The sequence below is a fragment of the Leptosomus discolor genome, chromosome 9 (assembly GCF_034619465.1).
Source record: "Leptosomus discolor isolate bLepDis1 chromosome 9, bLepDis1.hap2, whole genome shotgun sequence".
Lineage (NCBI taxonomy): Eukaryota > Metazoa > Chordata > Aves > Leptosomiformes > Leptosomidae > Leptosomus > Leptosomus discolor.
In genome coordinates this window covers 8,760,995-8,781,008 of record NC_141399.1, presented here as the reverse complement: position 1 = coordinate 8,781,008, position 20,014 = coordinate 8,760,995, and the positions used below count along the sequence as shown (strand labels likewise).

The following is a 20,014-nucleotide window of genomic DNA, read 5'->3' as shown; positions in this document are numbered from 1 at the left end:
TCTGCAACCCCACACAGCTCTCTCCGAGGCTTTCTGCAGACACTGTGTGTGACATGGACCCCAACATCTTGTGTATGGGGGGACCAAGGCAGAAAAGAGTCCAGTGCCACCCTGAAGGTCTTGCACTGTGTTCACGAAAGCACCACTAGCTTTCCCCCAGGCCCCCTCCAGGCTTCACTCACTGCCTCTTAATTATCTTTCCCTAAAGCTCAGTATGGCTGGAGCCTCCAGGCAGAGCCTTTCCATCCCCCCAGGGTGGAGAGCTGTTTTTCACAGTTTTACTAATTATTCTTTGACTCTAAAGCCAAACAAAACACTAGTTGCCCAACACCTTCATCCCAAACCAGGCTGGACTACCTCAGCTTTGGCACATGCCACGATGCAACACAGCTGGAGAAGAGGGAGAAGCACCCTCCCACCCATGAACCCCAGAGGGGCTGCCCACCCGGCAAGGCAGGCAAGAACTGGGCTGGGATGCTGGGGGAGACAGCACAGTTCTCTGCAGCAGAGTTACAAGAACAAAAGATGATTGATTTAAGGATGGGACATAGGCTGGGTGGTGGGTCAGGCCTCACTGTAGCTGCACAGTAACTCTTCCAGACAGGCCCTCTGCAAGAAGCACTTGCATCTCCCACTTTTTGAGGAAATGTGGTTTCTTTCGAACTACATTCAGCAAGGCCTGACCTCTTTCCTTTGAAATTGTTACCAGCGCAGGAGGCTTTTACTTACAGAGTTAGGGACAATATACTGGACACTCAGAGTATGGCATTACAGTCTTTGCTACTGTTGAGGTCTCTTGGTGCTTTCTGAATGGCAGTGCATTGCAAAAATAAGGTGATAACTTGCTCTCCGACTCCATTTCATCTGTATTCTACCCTCAGTCTTCCCTCTTAAGCTTCCACTGAGGGCAACACACTTCATCTGCAGAAAGGACGTGTCAGAGAGTAGTGCATAATATGCAGCTGGAATCCAGATGTGAGCCAGAGTGCAACTGTGACTGCAGGTCTGCAGTGTCAGTACCTGCCCATCTTGGGCGGCAGCTGTGATTCTTTTTAGAAATTAAGAAAAAACACCAATGAAGAGATTAAAGAGAAAAGCAACGCTCGAAGCACTCTTACGGGATTCAGCTTTTTTTGCATTCTGCTCTATAACCAGGTCAAAATTGCTCTGCTAGAGCCATGCTGTTACTTCAAATGAAGGCACCATCAGACACGACTGGCTATAAACCCACTGGAATATACACATACAGAACCTACAGCTGAAACTCTTCCCCTCTGTTTCTTATTATTAATCAAGCAGATCTATGGAAATCAAGGGGAGTAAAGCAGTTCTCAAGGCACTGGAAAAAATAATGTGTGTGTACAACCACTCACGGGGTCAGATTGCTGCACTGGCTGCATACCTGTGCAGAAGAGCAGCTCCCTCTGCGTCCCTCTCTCCCTTCAGCTGCAGTTATAGGGAAAAACAACAGGAAAAAGCAGCCTTTGACGGGACTGGTGGCCCAAATGCTGCAAGCTGTTAAGGAAGGCAGAGGAGAGCGAGAGTGCTCTTGCTGGGAACGAGCACAGCTGGGAAATGCTCTAATACCTGCCCGTGCTGCCTCGCAGACACAAGGGAATCAACTGTGACCTTGCCTGAAAGCTGAGCAAAATCCACAACAGATCCCACCCCCTCAAAAAGCATTCATTTTCCTTCCTACATTTTCTGCAATCTAAAAAACCTAAGCTGCTCTGTTTCTAAAGTGCTCAGATCCATCTCAAATCCATTCTCTTGCTCTTTTGGGGGAGGGGATTTAGAGTGGAGCGTAAAATATTGCTGAAGCAACCAGTTCCTTGAAAAACTGAAAAACGCTTCGCTCATCCCAAATCTGCCTACGTTAAAAACCACATGCAGGCTCGCTCCACGGGATGTGTCTGCTGAAAACCAAGAGATGCGAGATTGCCTCTTCAATATTCCACCAGGAGAAAACCAGTAATCCTCTCCTGTCTTCTCCGGAGCCATTTTCACACCCGGATGAACACCGTGCCAGATGTGTGCTTTCCATCAGAGGGAATGGAGCGGGCGAGAAAGCAGCCGGCTCTGCAAGATGCTGTCTCATGTGAACAGGAGACCAGCTGAAGAGGGAATGAGTACCTAAGTGTGGGGAGGGGAAAATGGGCAAAGCAGAAAATCCTTCTCTTTATCTATCCTCCCTCTCCAGCTAAATCCGTTTGCCCAGCAGGCAAGGACGACTGCTGGTGCTGTGAGCAGGGCAACAGAGGCGATGCCCACTTGCAGCCCTGCTCACAGAGCACCCGGCTGCCTTAGCACAGCCCACCATTAGCAGGACAAACAGAAACCTGGCACAAATCTGCCACCACTCCTTGTTGAACCATCTTCTTCACAGGCGCCCTTCTACATCAGCGCAGGGGACCCCTCGTGCGATAGCTGGTTTGCAAGGCTGGCACTGAAGTGAAGGTAATCACCTTCTGTCCCCACCCCGATCATCACGCAGAGTTATTCAGGTTTACGCTGCTGGCAGCTTTCTTAACTGCACAATGACACACACTAAAATATTTGCTGTTTGGACTAGATTTCATGTTTAAAAATGTATAACAAATAATTACTTGCACAGCACAAACCTTATAGCTTCTGCTTCCGAGCAGATGGGAATTTGTAACAAACTTCATCTGGCAAAGCAGTGTCCCCTCATCTGCCATCACCTCATCTTCACTGCCACGCAGCACCGAGCGCTCGGTGCAACCCAGTCCTGCTTCCTAACCCGGGTATTTCCACAGCAAAGGCTTCTGGCTGCAGGTGACCACGGAACAGTTCCAATCTCCCTGGCTGCAGGGCTGCTTTTGAGAGCCCACCCGAGCTTTGCTGCAGACTAAAACGAAATAACTAGCCTAGACAAAGTTCAGTTAAATAACGGAACTATTTTGATTCTATATTCAGCAATAACACTGACACCTTCATGGTGTCCAAAACCTGCCCAGCCATGCAAGGCTGATGGGCTCCCAGCCCAAAATGAACTACTAGCCCCTTCCCACGCAATCTCCTGTATACCCTTAGTAAAATTCAGACTACAGTTGCTATGGTAAGGCTGCACCCTCCATTTGAACTTGAGCTCATCCGATAGAATAATATTCGGCGTATCCTTCAGGAGAGAGAAAGGCTGTCACAACCTTTGTCCAGCCCTGACTATCAGAAGCGCAGCGACAGCGTCTGCTTTGATCCCACAGTTTTACTGCACTCGTACCCGCACGGTTAAAGATCACTCCAGCACATTTGCAAACAGATCAAATTACTTGGGACCGTTTCCCCAGGTAAGCCAAACGGTTAGTCCTTCCTTAGCCTTCCACGTGACTCCCAAGACCTTTCCAACACATTTTTATAGTGCAGATCCCAGATCTGGATAGAAGTCTTTCTGCTGCCCTATAAGAAGGATAACGGTATCCCCCAATGTTTCCTGAGGTTGCTCTGCTTATCTAGCCAAGACCTGAGTAGCCACTGTAGGTACAGCATTTCCCCTGAGTTCAGACTCATTCATGCACAATCGTCCTCACAGTCTTTTCTGAGGCTGCTCTGAAAGTCAAATACTCTCCAGTCTGTTCAACATCCCACAAGGGTGGTTAGTCCCTAAGTTAGGCTCACCAGATCCCAAAACACCCTCCTCATCCCCATCCCTTCTTCAGCACTCTTCCCCTTCACTCTGTCTTTGGAGATACATGCTCTTCCACTGCATCGTTCAGTCCTTCCGTCCTCATTTCATCTTCGGCCCTGCCTTCCTCATGGCTCCATGCACACAGAGTTCAAAGCCTGGCTCCTCTTTCCTGTTTTCCTGCAAGAGCCAAACCTTCACGCGTGCTGAAGGCTTGGCACTGTGGCTGAAGACCCCAGCATGTCCTGTGAGGCTGTGGCTGTATCCTGTACTCCTTGCTTACACCAATACCCCGAGATCCCTCAGTTGATGCTCCCAAGGCATCAATCATACACAAACACCTTGAAAACCTTTCACAAGGTCACCCCCTTCCCAGGCACCTTGTTACCTTACCACAAGTCTGACTCTTGCTTTAATGTTGTTTATGACAGCTCATACTTCCTCCTTGCTTGTTTTCCCTGTAAGTCCTCTCCAGAGTCTCTTTTGAAGCAGAAAAAAAGAAGAAGAAAAAAAAAAGGGGGGGAGGGGGGCAAGGAGGAGGATCAAAAAAGGAGTTGATCTTCCTCTAAAGTTTGCTAGAAGTTATCTTGGAGGTTACAGGCTTGCATTCTGAGAAAAACAGGGGTAGCACAGTTGTTTCAGATCTGGAAAACAGAGTAGGCATACTGCTGTAGCAAAGCAGGACCAGTCCCATCTCCAGTTCAACTGTGTCCACCTGTCATTCCCAGGAAAGGCATCTGGGAGTGTTTCACACCAAGACATCCCAGGGCAGTTTGAAAAGCTGTCCACACAGATTGCTACCATCAGACCAGAGGGATGTTTTTTGATCCATCTTAAGGCAGGAACCATTACAGCCTGAAGACAGCTCTACAGCAGACAGCTAATGTCATTTTTGAAAGGCAATGTTCCCGTTTCATGCTGAACTCTGTTTTGCTTTGTGAATTTTTCTGAGCTATTTGCTGTTAGCTGCTGTACCAGCACTGCTCTTCCCTTCTGCGGGGATCATGTTGGCATAGGCCAATTCATGTCCAACAGTTTGTCCCTGTTGATTTCCAGTTACATCTGGTTTAATGTTATCAAGGGGCATTTACTCCTTTTCCAGCAGGACTTTATTTGACCCTTTTTTCTTTTCCTCTGCTCACCTGCACCCCTCACGAGCAGTCTGACACACCCCTCCCTCAGCAGCCTCTACACAGAAAGAGTTTTGTTATTAGTGATTGTTACGAACCCGGCGTCTTTGAACAGGAGCAATTTACTTTTGATTGATATCTGGCATCTAGTAATTTCACGCAACAGCAGAGAGAGATTCCCTTCTGCTGTGGCATGCTGGTATGGCATGAAGCCTTAGGGAGACAGATGTGCTTGGCCCTTGCATTCTGTGCTGCCCTTCCTTAAATCATCTCATGCATCTATTGCTACCCTGACTGCAGATGAGACAAAATTTAAGGCATCGAGAGACAAGCTCTCCCAGATATCAGGGTGAGTTACTGACCTGCAGTGGTTCTCATGGTACTGGTCTGGCCTAAACAAGATGTATTTTGATTGTCGTCATCCAGAAAATCACCCTTATTTTGAAGCAGACTAGGGCTTCCCAAGGTCACCAATGATGATGCTCAGATCGGGCCCATACTCTGACGTTACAACGCCAGTGTTTCTGCTGGTATGTTTGGGATAGAAATAGATTTTTTCATTGTTGCTCATTGATGCTGCTTATGTTTTTAGCCATATAATGGATGAAACTGCAACTGGCATTATGATAGGAAAGTTTAATGATCCCAATTATCTCCTTGAACGTATCTTTGGCTATTTTCATCTGCAGAAATAAAACTTCTACTGGCTGCCAGACATCTCAGCTGTTTTGCAATTGCCATACATAAGGGCGGAACAGATTGACCAAGCAATGACCCTGAACAATTGCCTACATTAAGTGGTAATAAAGAAGAGCAGGAGTTACATGGCTGGCAAAAGAAATGCACAGGAAAGGAGCAGTCACCTGCCACCAACTAGGCAGTGCTGGAGGAGCAGCAGGGCTGCAGCCAGTGCCACACAGGGAGAACAGCAGCACATCAGCAAGTCAAACCATTAGCAAAAATGGTGGCCAGTTTTCTCCTCTTGCTTTGCTAAGGACCCCACTGTCAGTGGGGACTTCCCAGAGGAAAGCTGTTTTACCAGTCTTGAAGAAACCACGAGGTCCTCATCATGAGCGCTGCAGGTGTTCATGGGAAATGCAGAGTTTGAAACAGACCCTTTCCCATTTGCTGGTGCTGCATACTCACGAGGGGTCACCGTAATTTTTAGTAGGGATCTTTGATAGCATATAAGCCAGTATTTAGAGTGCACTGCTCTTCTATTAATCTAACATGTATTATCCTAAGACTGTTCCCCCAAGCAGATCCAAACCATGCTGCTCTCGTCTGACCTGGTAGTCACTCTCCTCCATGAAGTTATTTTGGAATCATTTTGACAGTGGCAGCCACAGCTCCTTCAGCTAATTTACACTCAATTGCTACTTAACCATCTGAGTACAACTGTTCCCAGCCAAAATCCATGGTTAGAGAGAAAAAGGCCAAGTCAAAAGAAAATCCACAAGCAGAAAGGTGAATGGAGAACCGAGTTAGAAGGTGACTGAAAATGGTTGCTCAATATTTTAGATTTTTGAGAATTTGGATATGCACGGGGAGAGAAGGTAGGGAATGAAACTTCAAGCCACAAGGAGACGGCGCATACAGCGATGAGGAACTGTTGCTGATATTACACCCTGCATCAGAAGTAAAGAGCACTGGATTTTAATGTGATTTTAAAACATAAAATAAAGTGCTGCATTTGGCAAATGACATTCTCATCAAATGTAACAGGCATCACCTGATTTAATAAAATTGTTGTGTCAATAGTTTCTCCATGAAATCACATCTCTGTTTTGCAGCGATTTTATTAGCCCTGGTCTCAGTTCTGCACGCAAGTGCACAAGACTGCTGGTAATGGCAGCCAAACACATGCCTGCAGCTCATTTCACCAATGTTGCACAGCACAAGCTCACCAGCAAACTGGCAGAAATACCAGCAGGACAAATGACTCGTGTCAAGAACAAATAAAGGACCATTTAATTACTCTACTATTAGAATGATATTATTTAACCCACCCAAAAGAGTTCCTCGCTGTCACCTCTGGACTTAGCTAGGTCACAAAAGATGCTAGTTACGTTTAGCAAAACCTTCCAGAAAAGCCAACAGCTTGTGGTCCTCAACCTGGGAACAAGGAAACTCTTCACCGATGCTCCTTCTGCTAAGGAATAGCCAAGAAGTAAACCCTTACACTCAATGCCTCCCTCCAGCATCCTACTGCAATCTGTGTTACCTGCCAAGATCTCCTAGCTTTGTTGGTGACCTAGTATTTTGCTTTCTGTGTCCTATGTTTTACCCTTTTATATATACCTGGAGCAAAATACCCTCAGTATACATCTTGCCCAGTTTCCCTTCCTGTGGACTAATGACAACTGGAGACTGCAATATTGCTGCTGTCGCCACTATCGCTGTAAACACAGGTGGCTGTTTGTCAATACGCAGAAATGAGCATGAGGCACGTCCCAGCACCCATGAGAACGAGTAGGTACATTTACCCAAAACTTAGCAGGGCACAGGGCAGTCTGTGCGCTCTTCTCTGTGGGTCACTGTCTCTCACCGTGCTTGTCTCTTCCCCAGCACCTTTTTTCATTGCAAACCTCACTCACCTGGCAGCATGCTCAGAGAGGACAGCGAAACTATGCGTTTGCGCTTTGTTCTCCTTTGTTGTGGGAAACACCTATAATCTGAGCCAGCCGCGCCTCTGCACGCTCGAAGGAAGGCTTAAGGCTCAAGCATGAACACACGAGCACACAGCTCGGCTCCACCAGCACCCAGGAGCCCTTAAGGTGCAGGAACCTGGTTCTGATTGGGGCCCCGTGACACAGGGGCACCATGGGGTACAGACTCCAACCTCCAGCCCACACTGCGCTCTCCTGGGCCACCAGCACTCGAGGCTCACATACAGCTGTGCTGGGAAACTCTGCTCACTTCCCCACCATAGCTATCAACATTTAACATCAACAGCCTCCAACTTTACAGCATCTACAGCAAAACACACGTGTCCCTGAAGTCTGACTTCAGGCTAGCTGCACAATCCCCAGAGAGACTTATACCTCTCTCCCTTACCTTCTAAGTCTTCCCATATTAAATGCACTTCAGCTCCATATTGCCTTTAATCTCAAAATACCCTTTGGAAGGAATGGCTGTCACGTCATCCTACTCTTTGTTAAATGGGGGGATGCAATAATTTTCCTTCTTTCATTGCAATGATTTTTCTACAAAGACTTCACACTGAATGACAACGAATATTGTGCGATCACCTCCTCATCTTCTTACTGTCCTCTGTTTCAGAGACAAAAGAACTGGACCAAAGGCTTCAACACATGAAAAACACATGCACAGATCACTCCTGCTAGGAAACATCACTGCTGCCTTGCATTATACAACAAAGTGTGTGTGATGGAGGCCAGCATGGTTTTTATACGACTTTAAGCTATTATAGCTGCCTTTTAAATACATGAGAGGCTGTATTTGAAGCTGCCTTGCATCCAATTCCCTATTGAACTTGCACTCTAATTTCTCACAAAACATGAGTATAATCAGATGTTCCAGAAAAAACGTAGTATATGGAATATGAAAACTCAACAGTGAAATAGATGTAAGGACCAGCTTACATAAGTTGCGTTCCCTGTAGTTTGGGATATTGAGACTGAGCCTTTGAAATGCATGGTCTAGTTTGTTGATCATTTCCCAAGTTATAGTCAGCTCAGTGGGAACAAATATGCACCTATTTTGATATTCTTTTGAAGAAAATTCTTGGCACCTTATTTCTCTTAAGAAATATACCTATTTTCTTTTTATTTTGGTACTTTTTAAGATGCAAACTGGAAGATTAACCCAGCTGTATTTTATATTCATGCAGCGATTTCTATGGCCTGATCCATCTGACTCCCAAAGTTTCTTCTGAATTAAAATGACACTGTCTATCACATCCTAAGCTGTGGCATGAAGCATTTGTCAAGTAACACAGCAACACTGGTAGTCTGAAGAATGAAATGTAGGGAGTGAAGGAAAGGACTGGTGAGTGACACATCACTTTTTTTTTTTTAAATAATTCTCTGTTCTGGAATACTGAACATAATACGGATTGCAAAGGGGTAGAAGCAGCCTTGGAGAAACCACATATTTCAGAAATAACATTAGAGAAAACTCAGTAAAATATTAATACAGCACTTTCAAAATACTCGCTTAGTGCATGATGTATGTCACCAGAATGATCTCTCTATTTAAGACGGTAAAAAGAAAACTGAAAAAGCAGTCTGTAACGTTAGGCTAGCATAGCTCAGTGAAAACCAGTCCAGGTTCTCCGACAAGACATTTCTGGTTGAAATGAAGACCCTGGAGCTCTGGCACACGTCTCCAGCATGACCATGTATAACCCCTGCTGTGTGCAACTATGACGGTATCTTTCCATTTTGCTCATGAGATCGGCATTGCCAGTTCCCCAGGAAAGCAACAGGATTTCAGTGATAACATCCATGAGTGAGGGCTGAAGTGCTGCAAAGCTTTGAGGTTTTTATGTGGAATTCAAATTGTATTTAAAGACCTACATGCAAAATTAAATTCTAGTGGTTGCATTGTATCTCCAGTTAAAAAGGAAGAGAAAGAGAGGCATTATCATAGTGCAGGGTCATGCACCAGTTATGTCTTATTAAGTATTCCAGCCTTCCTGGATATCCTTAAGATAAGCATCGCATATGGGTTCTTTTGCAGCTAGCAGTTCCTCGCTTACAGAGAGAGAGGTCTGGATAACACCCCTTCTGTCTCCCAGGGCCTCCTGAGCTGACTGACAGGAACATGTACTGTGGGGAACAAATGCTGCTCAAAGGAAAAACAAGATTACTTTCTCCAAAGGGGGCCAGTGGGGTCATTTATTTTTCTGCTCACCACCTCTGGTTGAGGGAAAGACAAGAGAGGAGGAGTGACATTTTCCTTTCCTAATAAAAAACAGGACATGCTGATGAACTGTTTTTTACATACGGTGGCTTGCACAGAATTCAACGTTATGGAAGCAAGAGAGATTGCTCGAAATAAACATGGCATTTTGAGAGTGGAATCCCACCTCTGGGAACCAGACCACATAGAAGCCCAACTTGGCACTCCAACACATCTCAGTTACATCTTAGATTGGTTTTTTGGGAGATCAGCAATAAACATCTGATTTTATGTATCTCCTCTGGCTACCAGCCCGCCGTGATGGACAACATTTGGCTTGGCTTCTCCTTGGGCAGACCCACCAGGTGTTTTGAGGCTGGCCCACCCTGTGCAGTCGCAACGTGCCCCACGAGGTTCTTGGGTTTTTCAGAGCAAAGAGGTTTCCCTGAATTCAGCAACTCCTCACTTGCTCCCCCATTTCTATCAGTAGTCTCCTCTCTGGCAAGACAAAGGTAACACCTCTGGGGTTTATATTTTGTGCCATCCCAACTCTCCTCTCCACTGAAATGGTTTCAAGATCTAATTCCTGAACGTTGTCACATTTAATGATGCTCACAAATTTCTCTTATTTCTCTAGCTTCTGCAAAACCTTCCCCACTGCTTCAGCATCTCCCTCTGCACAGCTGTGCCAGGAACGGTCCATCTTCCTGACCCTCCCCTCTGCTCTGATCTATTCCTATAATAAAGCACAGAGGTGGAAGCAGCCAGGCATTTGCAGAGGCAGCAGACACCAGAACAGCTCTCCCAGTTAATAATCTCAGGGCCAGAGTGTTTCTGTTCCCAGAGACCTCTGCTAGTCTGCAAACGGTGGCATCAGCAGATCAGCACATCATCAGCTACTTCAGTCCTTCGTACTTTTCCCCAGTTGCTCCTACCTAGAGTCAGGAATTGACCACTTAACTTATCCTTTCCAAAATGCAAGGTGGTGGCAGGGAAAATGAATTGTAATAATAAGCATCCATTTGAAATGAGGCTCCTGATCTGATGGGAAAAAAATAAAATCTGGCTAAGCAGTAGGAAAGTCATGCCAACAAGTAGATTTTCAGTGAAAGAAGAGAATTAGCAGGCCCTAAATAGAGGGGTTAAGGTAGATTGAAAATGTCAAGTCACTGATATTTTATAAGGTAACCATGGTTATTTTTTATGCATTCCTTTGCAGCATGAATGCAGATGATGGAAAGTATTCATGGGCCAATTGAAACAAAAATAAAACTGAAGAGATATCTTGATGGTAATTTAAACCTTAAACTGCGGAAATTAATCAGTCCACACAGACAACGAAGAGCGTTCAGCTGATATTGCACCACAAAAACCCCCTCGCTAAACAGACAAATAAAAAACATTTCGCAACGGGTGAACATCTTGAAAATCATCCTGACTTTAGCCCTAATGTACCTGCAGGGATCAATACTGCTGGAGCAGGATAGATCTGGTCTGACGTGTGAAGTTGCCCACGTGGCCTGTGGATAAAGCCCAACTGCTTCTGATTTAATTTGTACAAGCTGAGGGAAATGCAGAGGACCACTGGTCCCAGTGTGCTGCAGCCCCCGGTTGCTCACCCGGGTGAGGGTGTCACTAATGGTCTGGATCCGTTAGTCTTCTCTACTGCTGCTTCTTGAGATAATTTTGCATGCTTTTCCATTAGACTAATGAGCTCTCTGGGTCACACTTACTCGCTGGCAAGTGGTGTCACCCCTTACAGTCAGGGCAGGGAAGCAGATCGGAATGGGGGGGATGGGAAATGGCAAGGGTGCCCAGTTGTGACAAATAATGACCAAGTGCTCCATTAAGCAAACTAAAACTAAAACAAACTAAAGTACCTGTGGATTTCTGCAGCAAATTATGAATTAAATCCATCTCCAGAACCCAACCTGTGGTGGAGGGGCTCCCAGCAGCCAAAATGTTTTGCATGGCAGCAGAGAGCAGAAATGAGAGGCTGCTCCTCCACTCCAGAACCTGTCTAGATGCCGAAACCATTTTCTGTCCCTTAAATAACATCCTATAACAAGCTACCGCTTGTTTTGGTGGAACAAGTGACATTTGGCTAGGCTGCGGAGAGGCATCCACACCTCTAAACCCAAAGGGAAGGCTGGCAGGAGGTAGCGTGGGAAGGATTCAGTGCAGAAGACTTCTTCAGTCTAATAAACATGTCTGGTTAGTGTTACCAGAAAATGACTGACTTTTCCTCTGCAAGTCTTCACTATTGTTGCATGACATTATAATTTCTCTGCTAAACATCTGCTCTTTGGATGCACACTCTAGCCTGGTTTCTGTAAAAGGAGTGTAAAACCAGAAGATGTCCATAGCAGGGCCAGAACTGGAAGTCCTAGTGCACAAACACATACATCCCCAACTGGCAGCTAACAGGGTTAAAACACCCTCTGATTAAATGAAAGCATCTTTAATTAGTTTAATTGACCATGCCTCAGCCAAGACCATCTGCTCAGCAGCATTTGCCTGCTCTTTGCAGGAGCGATTGATCAGCCATAGCTAGAGAATACAGCATTAGGCTACATCAGATTTATTTTGTTTAATAGAAGAGCTAATTTGCTTTAAATTTAATTACAGGGGCCAAGATTGCTCTCTAAGTCCATAACAGCACAGAACATAAGCTGATCCTACAGCTAATGGACGCACACACAGGTCCATACATGTCTGTGCGAATCAGACACTTTATGACGACAGTTCAGGGTAGTGGGTCCCACCCTCGCAGACAGCGAGAGCTGCGTTTTCCTCCCCAAAAGGCACACTGCTGGACTGGCAGGGCCACCCTGCTTGCCAACATGTCCCCCTCCAACTGGCTGAGCTCTTCGCTCATCTCCACTGGATGTTGGAGGAGACTGGGTGTCAGATGCTGGCGCAGACAGATGTCCCATCTCAGCCACCTCTCCTGCTCCTAATTATAAAGATACTAAATGATGCATCACATGCAGCATCATTGTGTTTGTCCTGCATAGGACCAACAGGGACAATCAGGGGACCACTCTGTACCTCCTGGGTGACCTCCATCAGCAAACCTCTCCCAGGATGACCATGAGCCAACAATGTGCCCTCGTGGCCAAGAAGGGCAATGGCATCCTGGGGTGGATTAGAAGGGGTGTGGTCAGTAGGTCGAGAGAGGTTCTCCTCCCTGTCCCCTCTGCCCTGGTGAGACCCCATCTGGAATAGTGTGTCCAGTTCTGAGCCCCTCAGCTCAAGAAGGACAGGGAACTGCTGGAAAGAGTCCAGCGCAGAGCCACAAAGGTGATGAAGGGGGTGGAACATCTCCCTTATGATGAAAGGCAGAGGGAGCTGGGTCTCTTTAGCTTGGAGGAGACTGAGGGGTGACTTCATGAATAAATACGTTCACAAATACGTAAAAGGCGAGTGTCAGGAGGATGGAGACGGGTTCTTCTCGGTGGTGTCTAATGATAGGACAAGGGGCAACGGGTGCGAGCTGGAGCACAGGAGGTTCCACATTAACGTAAGGAAAAACTTTTTCACTGTGAGGGTGACAGAGCCCTGGAACAGGCTGCCCAGAGAGGCTGTGGAGTGTCCTTCTCTGGAGACATTCAAAACCCGCCTGGATGCGTTCCTGTGTGACCTACTCTAGGTGGTCCTGCTCTGGCAGGAGGGTTGGACTAGATGATCTGTCGAGGTCCCTTCCAACTCCTAACATTCTGTGATTCTGTGAAACTGGGTGACTGGTAGCTGAGGGTCCAGCCAGCTGAGGGTCCAGGAACCAGACATCACACTCACCCCATCCCTGACATTGCACCATCCCTCTTGGTTTCTCCACCCTCCCATGCCAACATCTTTCTTCAAAATATTGCACGCCGAGCCAACGAAGAAGTGTAATTCCCCCTCCTCCCTGAAGGACCACATGTATCTACGTTGTGTTATTATGAAAGGGAAAATTTCATTCACTTCCCGACGCTTCTTCCTTTCTCAGTTTCCCATCGGGCGCTAAATCACTGCTGTCTTTGGGAGATGCTCGAGCCCTGACAGGCATGCTGCGGCTGCTACTGGCTGCTACAGGAGTAATTACAACCCTGCTGAAGGCTCCAGGCTGCCATTTCCGTTTCCATGGAAATAAATACTGAATTACTGAAAACAGAGTATGATGCTTTATGGATTTTGAGGCTTCTGATCATCTCAAAACCACTTTAACCATTTTTATTGGTGGTTGCTTTGTTTTAAGGCGGGGGATAACGCTCACAGTGTGGAAACAGGCAGAGCAACTGAAAGGTGTTTTGAAGGAGTGAAACAGGGGGGAAAAAAAGCCAAGGGTCTGGCTGATGCCTTGGGGATTTGCAAGGGGGACAGTGGTGCTGGCCAAAACTGCCAGTTGTCCACAGCATCCAGGTACCCAGCCCTGGTGAGAGGAGCCCGTGGAGGCTCATTGGGCCTTGCCTGCAGCCCTGCAGCAGCCCCAGCTCATCACCACCACCCCTGTGACGGTCTGTTTGCAGGCGCTCTGGGGTTGAAGCAAACCTACCACCCTTTTGGAGAGGTCATTATAGCCATCCTTACTGCTTAAATGCCCAGAACTGCAGATGGCCATTTTCTAGGCATTGAGCTTTGAGATGAAGGTAGAATAAAAAGCAATTGCTTTATGTTCTTGAAAAGCGATGCAATAGGGAGCAAAAGGGAGTGATCTAATGCTAAACCCCCGTATCTCTGAATCAAAGGGACACAGAGATACGCACAGACAGGTAACTCCACGCTGCGTGCAAGGACCCTGGGCTCAATTCTCATTGCAAGGCATGGCTGGGAATTTTTCATCACAACAAACTAAATGAAATACTTGGTTTGGGGAGGATACACACAAACCAAACATTTATTCTTAATCTTTGTCTCACTGTTTGAGCTGTTACAGCGCCTCATGGGAGTTTCTGTCCTTGTTTCTGCCCCAACTCGGGCTGCATCTTCCAAGTACCACACAGCATCTCCGCAACAGGCTCAACACACCACAGTGAGTCAAGAAACGAAGTTGAGGAAAACCACCTGAACTGCAGAGATGAGAGAGGGGCAGAAGGCGAGACACCACCTCAGCTTGTACTTACTTGCGCTAAAATCAAACATTTGATGTGGGACAGAAATTCTAAATATCTTTTCTGCTAACACTTCTGAAACCAATTTTTTTGGCAGGGGATCTTTCTGCTTTATGAGAAATGTCAGCCCTTGGACACAGTGTCCTAATTCAGCTGCAAAAATAAATGTCAAAACAGTGAATTCTAGTTTTAAGCCAGCTCTGGTCGGCAAAATCTGGGTTGAAATATTACCTAGCTAAAATCACAGGCACCGAAAATTATGAAACAATTCCAATTGCACTGGTTAGAAGCTTTCATCCCTTTATATGAATAGCCTCCAGACAGTGATGGGACTTAGTCTGTGTCGTAGCCCACCCACACACGCACGCTTCTCTGATGTTTTAACCTTCTACCTGGAATGACAGGAGTAGATGCTGAAAAACCATGGCCATGTATTTTTATATATTACTCAGCAGGTTTGACATTCATATATTTAGCTATTTGTTTTCAAATCTAGTACCTAAGGGAATTAGATGAAGTTGGAAGCTTAGCACAGGTATTTTGCACATTTAACAGGAATACTAGAGTGCATGGGACACTTCAGGCCCAGGAAAGAAGAGAAAGTTTGATTGTGAAGCCTGTGAATTCAGACAGTCCTGCAGGAACAGGTCAGCGTCCCACGCTTCCTCCGAAGTAGGAGGATGGAAGTGTGCAGCTCATCAGGTACTGCTGCTAGATTAACTGAACAGCACTGCACTAGCTCCTTCTCTTCTCACTGTAGCTAAAAATGACTTTCAAACACAGCTTGAGATAGAAAAGTAAATCACTGCCCTACAGCTGGGGAAGAACAAGACAGGGAGAACACCACAGCCTGATTTTCAGAGATGCTGCTGCTACTCAGCCATTATGAAGGTCAGTGGGAAATACATGGCTTGCACCCAAGGAAATGCCAACCACAGCACAGACCCAAGTTTGGAATTGCCCAACACTTGTAGAAAATACCTCCTGTACAACTCTTCCACAGTCACAGGTTAATTACAAAGCAGAAGAGCTAAACTCAAGCCTTGCCAACAGGTTCTGGACCAGAAACCCAAGACTGAAACATACGTCTCCCTCCATGATGCCTCTCACACAGAAGACAAGCTTGCTCTTGGAGCCAGAGATACCCAATTCCCACACTGACTCCAGTGGAGCAGAAATACCAAGCCACATGGCTGTGTGTTATGCAAAAAACCTTAAGCCTCTGTATTATTTAAAATGTTCTAGTCAGGCGCTGTGCTTAACAGCACCATTATCTCCACAACCATTCTGCTACAACACCACTTCCCATCTTTGTTTCCTAAAAGCCCTTCCACCTGCGTCAATCCCTTTTGCTGTGTTGCTATCTCAGATCCTGCTATATCACCGCTATCACATTAACAATATGCTTATCTCATGGCACCTGGGGATATTGTATTAAAAAAAAAAAAAATCCCTTTAGAAAGCATCCTCCTTCCGCACAAACAAAATATTATTTCAGAAGTGAATGGAAATGCCATCCCAGTGATATAATCCTTATGCGATTAGTGAGTATGATGTAACGGGAGGCCACATGGAGAAAAGCACCTTCTTCCAGACCGCAGAAGTTCAAGCAAGTGCTTGAGGATCTCAGCACCGTTCCTGCTCGTGCTTTAGGAGGACAATAACTAGGTAAAGCCTTCTTATCCCTTGCCTCCTTGCACAGCTTCTGGGGCAGTTTCACCCTGCACACCAAAGCAAGGGAGAGCACACCAGACCAGCCAGCCCCTCCACGCCCAGCCAACGGGAGCAATGGGAGAAGCCGATGGGCTTTGCTTCCCTAAGCACGGGTGACTGACTGATAAACTGCATTGACAGCACTGTGCTGCCACTCCAGCAAGAGGGATGGCATTCAGACAGCCTGCCAGGGAAAAGGCTCCGTTTCCCAATTCCTCCCATGCACAGCAGACAAGCTTAGGTCAAAAATAAGTGTAGCTTATACCCTGCCAAGCCACTGCTGGGAAGCTTGTGATTGCCCTCAGATTTGTTTGGAAGGTTTGCTCAGCCTCAGTGCAAAGCCTGTGGCTGGCACCATGGCAGGCTGCCGAGCCAGGGTCTGCGGTGGGCTCTGGCAGGAGCTGCCTGTACGCTGCCTGAAGGAGGAAAGCAAATGTATTAATCACCCACATGTGCACAACTTGAGCCTGCATGGTGTTTCTGGGAATGCTGTAATTTCAGAACATCCAGGAAAACGCCAGACAGTGTTTTCCTTTTACTTAAAGCCTATTCGCAAACAGAATAATAAAATACTTTGTTCTTATGAAACAGGCAACAGAAGCTTCAGTCAAATTACTAAGAAAAATATCTAAGTTGTACTTCCAATTAACTCTGATGAGACAAGAGTCAGACCAACAGAGTCAGTGTGTCTTCACAGGGAGGCAAATGACCACTGCTTAGGCTGACTGACAGAAACACAATCCGAACTGAAAACAGCACAATGGAAATAAACAACCGTTTTTTAGGGGTTATGGGGCCAGTGCCCCAAAGCCCAATGGGTGTGCTCTGTGCTGCAAACACAGCCGCAGGCACAGGCTGAGAAGTGTTTGCAAACCCACCCGGGAAGGGAGCTCACTGCTGATTTCAGGACAGGCTGGCAAGGTGTTTATAGAAGACGGCTTGTCAAACAGAGAGACAGATGCAGCAAATGAAAATTTATTAACATACAAAGTGGTGGTGAGGGGGAAGAAGGCGAGCGGCTGGAAGAAAGTCCTGCAGAACCACATCCCAGCCCTGCCATGGCCATAGCGCACACGTACATGCAAAGCAGGGAGCCATTCCTCCCCTCCAGTTGCCCCAGGTCCTCTCCCACGCAGCACCCATCCGGGCTGCTGCAATGCTGTACACACGATTCTTCTCTCCCCACATGTCTCTGGTTTTAGTGTTGTAATGTTGGTAGGTGCCTCTGGTTCCCTAACTGGTGTCAGACTTCCCACGTTGGAGATGCCACTGGCACAGAGCAGCTCAGCACAGTCCAAGGGGTCGTGGCATGGAAGAGTTTCCAAGCCATGAAGGGCAGCGCCCAGGGCTTGACTTGCATCTCCAGCCTGCAGCAATCGGACATCCAGCTGCTGTTGTGGCTTTGAAATCCACCCTGTGCAAATACAAAGTATTTGCTTTTGAAGTAGGGAATAATTTGCTACTAAAGTTTAAAAGGGAAAGGGAAAAATCTCATGTTTCAGAGCCGATGCCAATGCTTCATCATGAGACGTTAGGAGAAAGCTTTCAACGGAGGGGAATGGGCAGGTTACTGAATCACTGCTCATGGCATATCATTTTCTGGTCTCCCCTGCAGCTCTACTGAAGAAAACACACTAGTCAAGTGGCATGCACCTTTGTCTTTTGCCAGGAACTCTCCATACAAGCTAAGCAAACCAAAACATTGGTAGGTTGATAGGTTTAACTTACACCGTACACGCAATGGCTAAGGCCCTGTGGGAAGGAGTAGCGGTCCACAACCATTTTGGTGTTTCACAGCAAGATGAAAGCGCAGACAGCCGCTGCTGCTCTCCTAAAGGCTGTCGGTGGCCAGAGCGCTCCAGAGATCCCTCTGCTATAGCCCAGATGATGTGACCACACGTAGCACCAAAATAAGGGTCCCCACAGCAAAGCCTGCAATTTCCTTGGGTGCTCAGTGCTGCCTTCCCTGCAGTACCTAATGGGAGAAGGAGCAGCAGCAACCTGCTCCCACCTCTGTTCCCCTCAGGGCAGGCTCCCATCCCACCAGCACCATGGCACTATAACCACTCGCACTGTACCCCAGGAAAATACCAAGCGGCTGAACAACTGCTGGCCTTGCAACTTTCCGAGCCGTGCCTTGTATAAAGGGCTTTTCCCTTCTGCATAGCTAATCCTCACTATCCAGGTATTAAAAGCAGAGTAACTCCCGTGCTAATACTTGCTTTCAACAGAAATTACATCTTTCTCTAAAAGCTTAAATTACAGGTTTGCTGCCTCTGAGTATTAGAAAAGACCCAGAATTAAATCCTTCACTTTCAGAGTAAAACCAGGACCTACTGCAGGAAACAGGTTGCTCAATGCAACAGGGCAATTTGCAGAGAGCAGTCACTGGGTTCATGGTGCCAGCCAGAAAGGCTTTCATAAGCAGAGATCATCCAGAAAGCAGGGCAGCCATGATTAAATACTGTTTTCTGCATCACTGGGAACCACAAAGCAAGAGGGTAGGATCACACACTCGCACAAAAACCTCTCTAGTTCCTTAGCCGAGCACAGGTCAAGGCAGGATGAGAGACACAGGGCTCAAGTTGGTTTAAGTTATAAAAAACAACACTGCAAAATTGACATAGCTCTTGATACATCATTGAAAACATGGCTTTGATTTTGAAGAAGTCCTCCAACAGAGGATGGAGGCACAAAATCTGGTTTGTCAACATAATTTATGAGGACCGATGCAGTCCCTGCTGTTGCCTTTTTGCTATGAAGACGCCTTGCTCAGGGACATTTATTTATTATCTTCTCCCCACTCTGCCACTAAGGTTTGAGATGAAGAAGAACAAACGCAAGACAATTAAGCTCTTTACAGGAGAAAAAACAGATCAAACATAATTTTCTATGTCTTGAAAAGAATTGGAAATGTCTAGACAGAAGACAGACAGAATTGGTCTCGAATGTATTAATTTCAATAAGAAGCTGAAGCCCTGAATTACGGTGAAAAGACTGAGGTCTGCTCCTCCTCCAAAAACTTTCCACAGCATTACCTTACCCTCCCTGTGACTCTGACATCCTTTATCCCTCCTATGATATTTATATCCAATAGCAGGGGACCATAATCTGGGTCACCAGCAACCTGGACAGTCACCGACAGCCCTCAGCAAGAGCTGCTGGAAATGCAAGCAGCACTGCAGAGCCCCAGCTCCGTGTTTCTGGGAACTGGCTCTTACTGGGGGAGAAAAGAGAGGAATGGGAAAGGTTTTCATCTATCTGGGAATTCGTAGTGCAAGCAGAGCCGCCCCAAGATCACGGGGGCTTGGGACACTCTCTCCTTCCACCACAGGCACACAGGGGTCACAGAGGCTCCCTCTACTTAAGGTGAACCCGTACAACCTCAGTAAGCAAGTTTGCATAAGACATCCACCCCAGGGGCATCTGAGCTTCAAGTACTAATAAGGTTATCGTAGGCTGCAAGAACGTACTTCTGTCATTTAGATTGGTGATGTGACAGAGGAAAGGCAAGCATGTCACAGCAAAACGGCCCACTTAGGCATCACCAAAGACCTGCTCATCCAGAC

The 20,014-nt window shown here is 46.7% G+C and overlaps 1 protein-coding gene across 12 annotated transcripts in view; it reads right to left on the bottom strand.

Annotated features, from left to right (window-relative positions):
* CADPS (calcium dependent secretion activator) overlaps positions 1–20,014 on the bottom strand; it is a 220,195-nt gene that overhangs the window by 151,230 nt on the left and 48,951 nt on the right. The gene's annotated exons all lie outside the window — the stretch shown is intronic.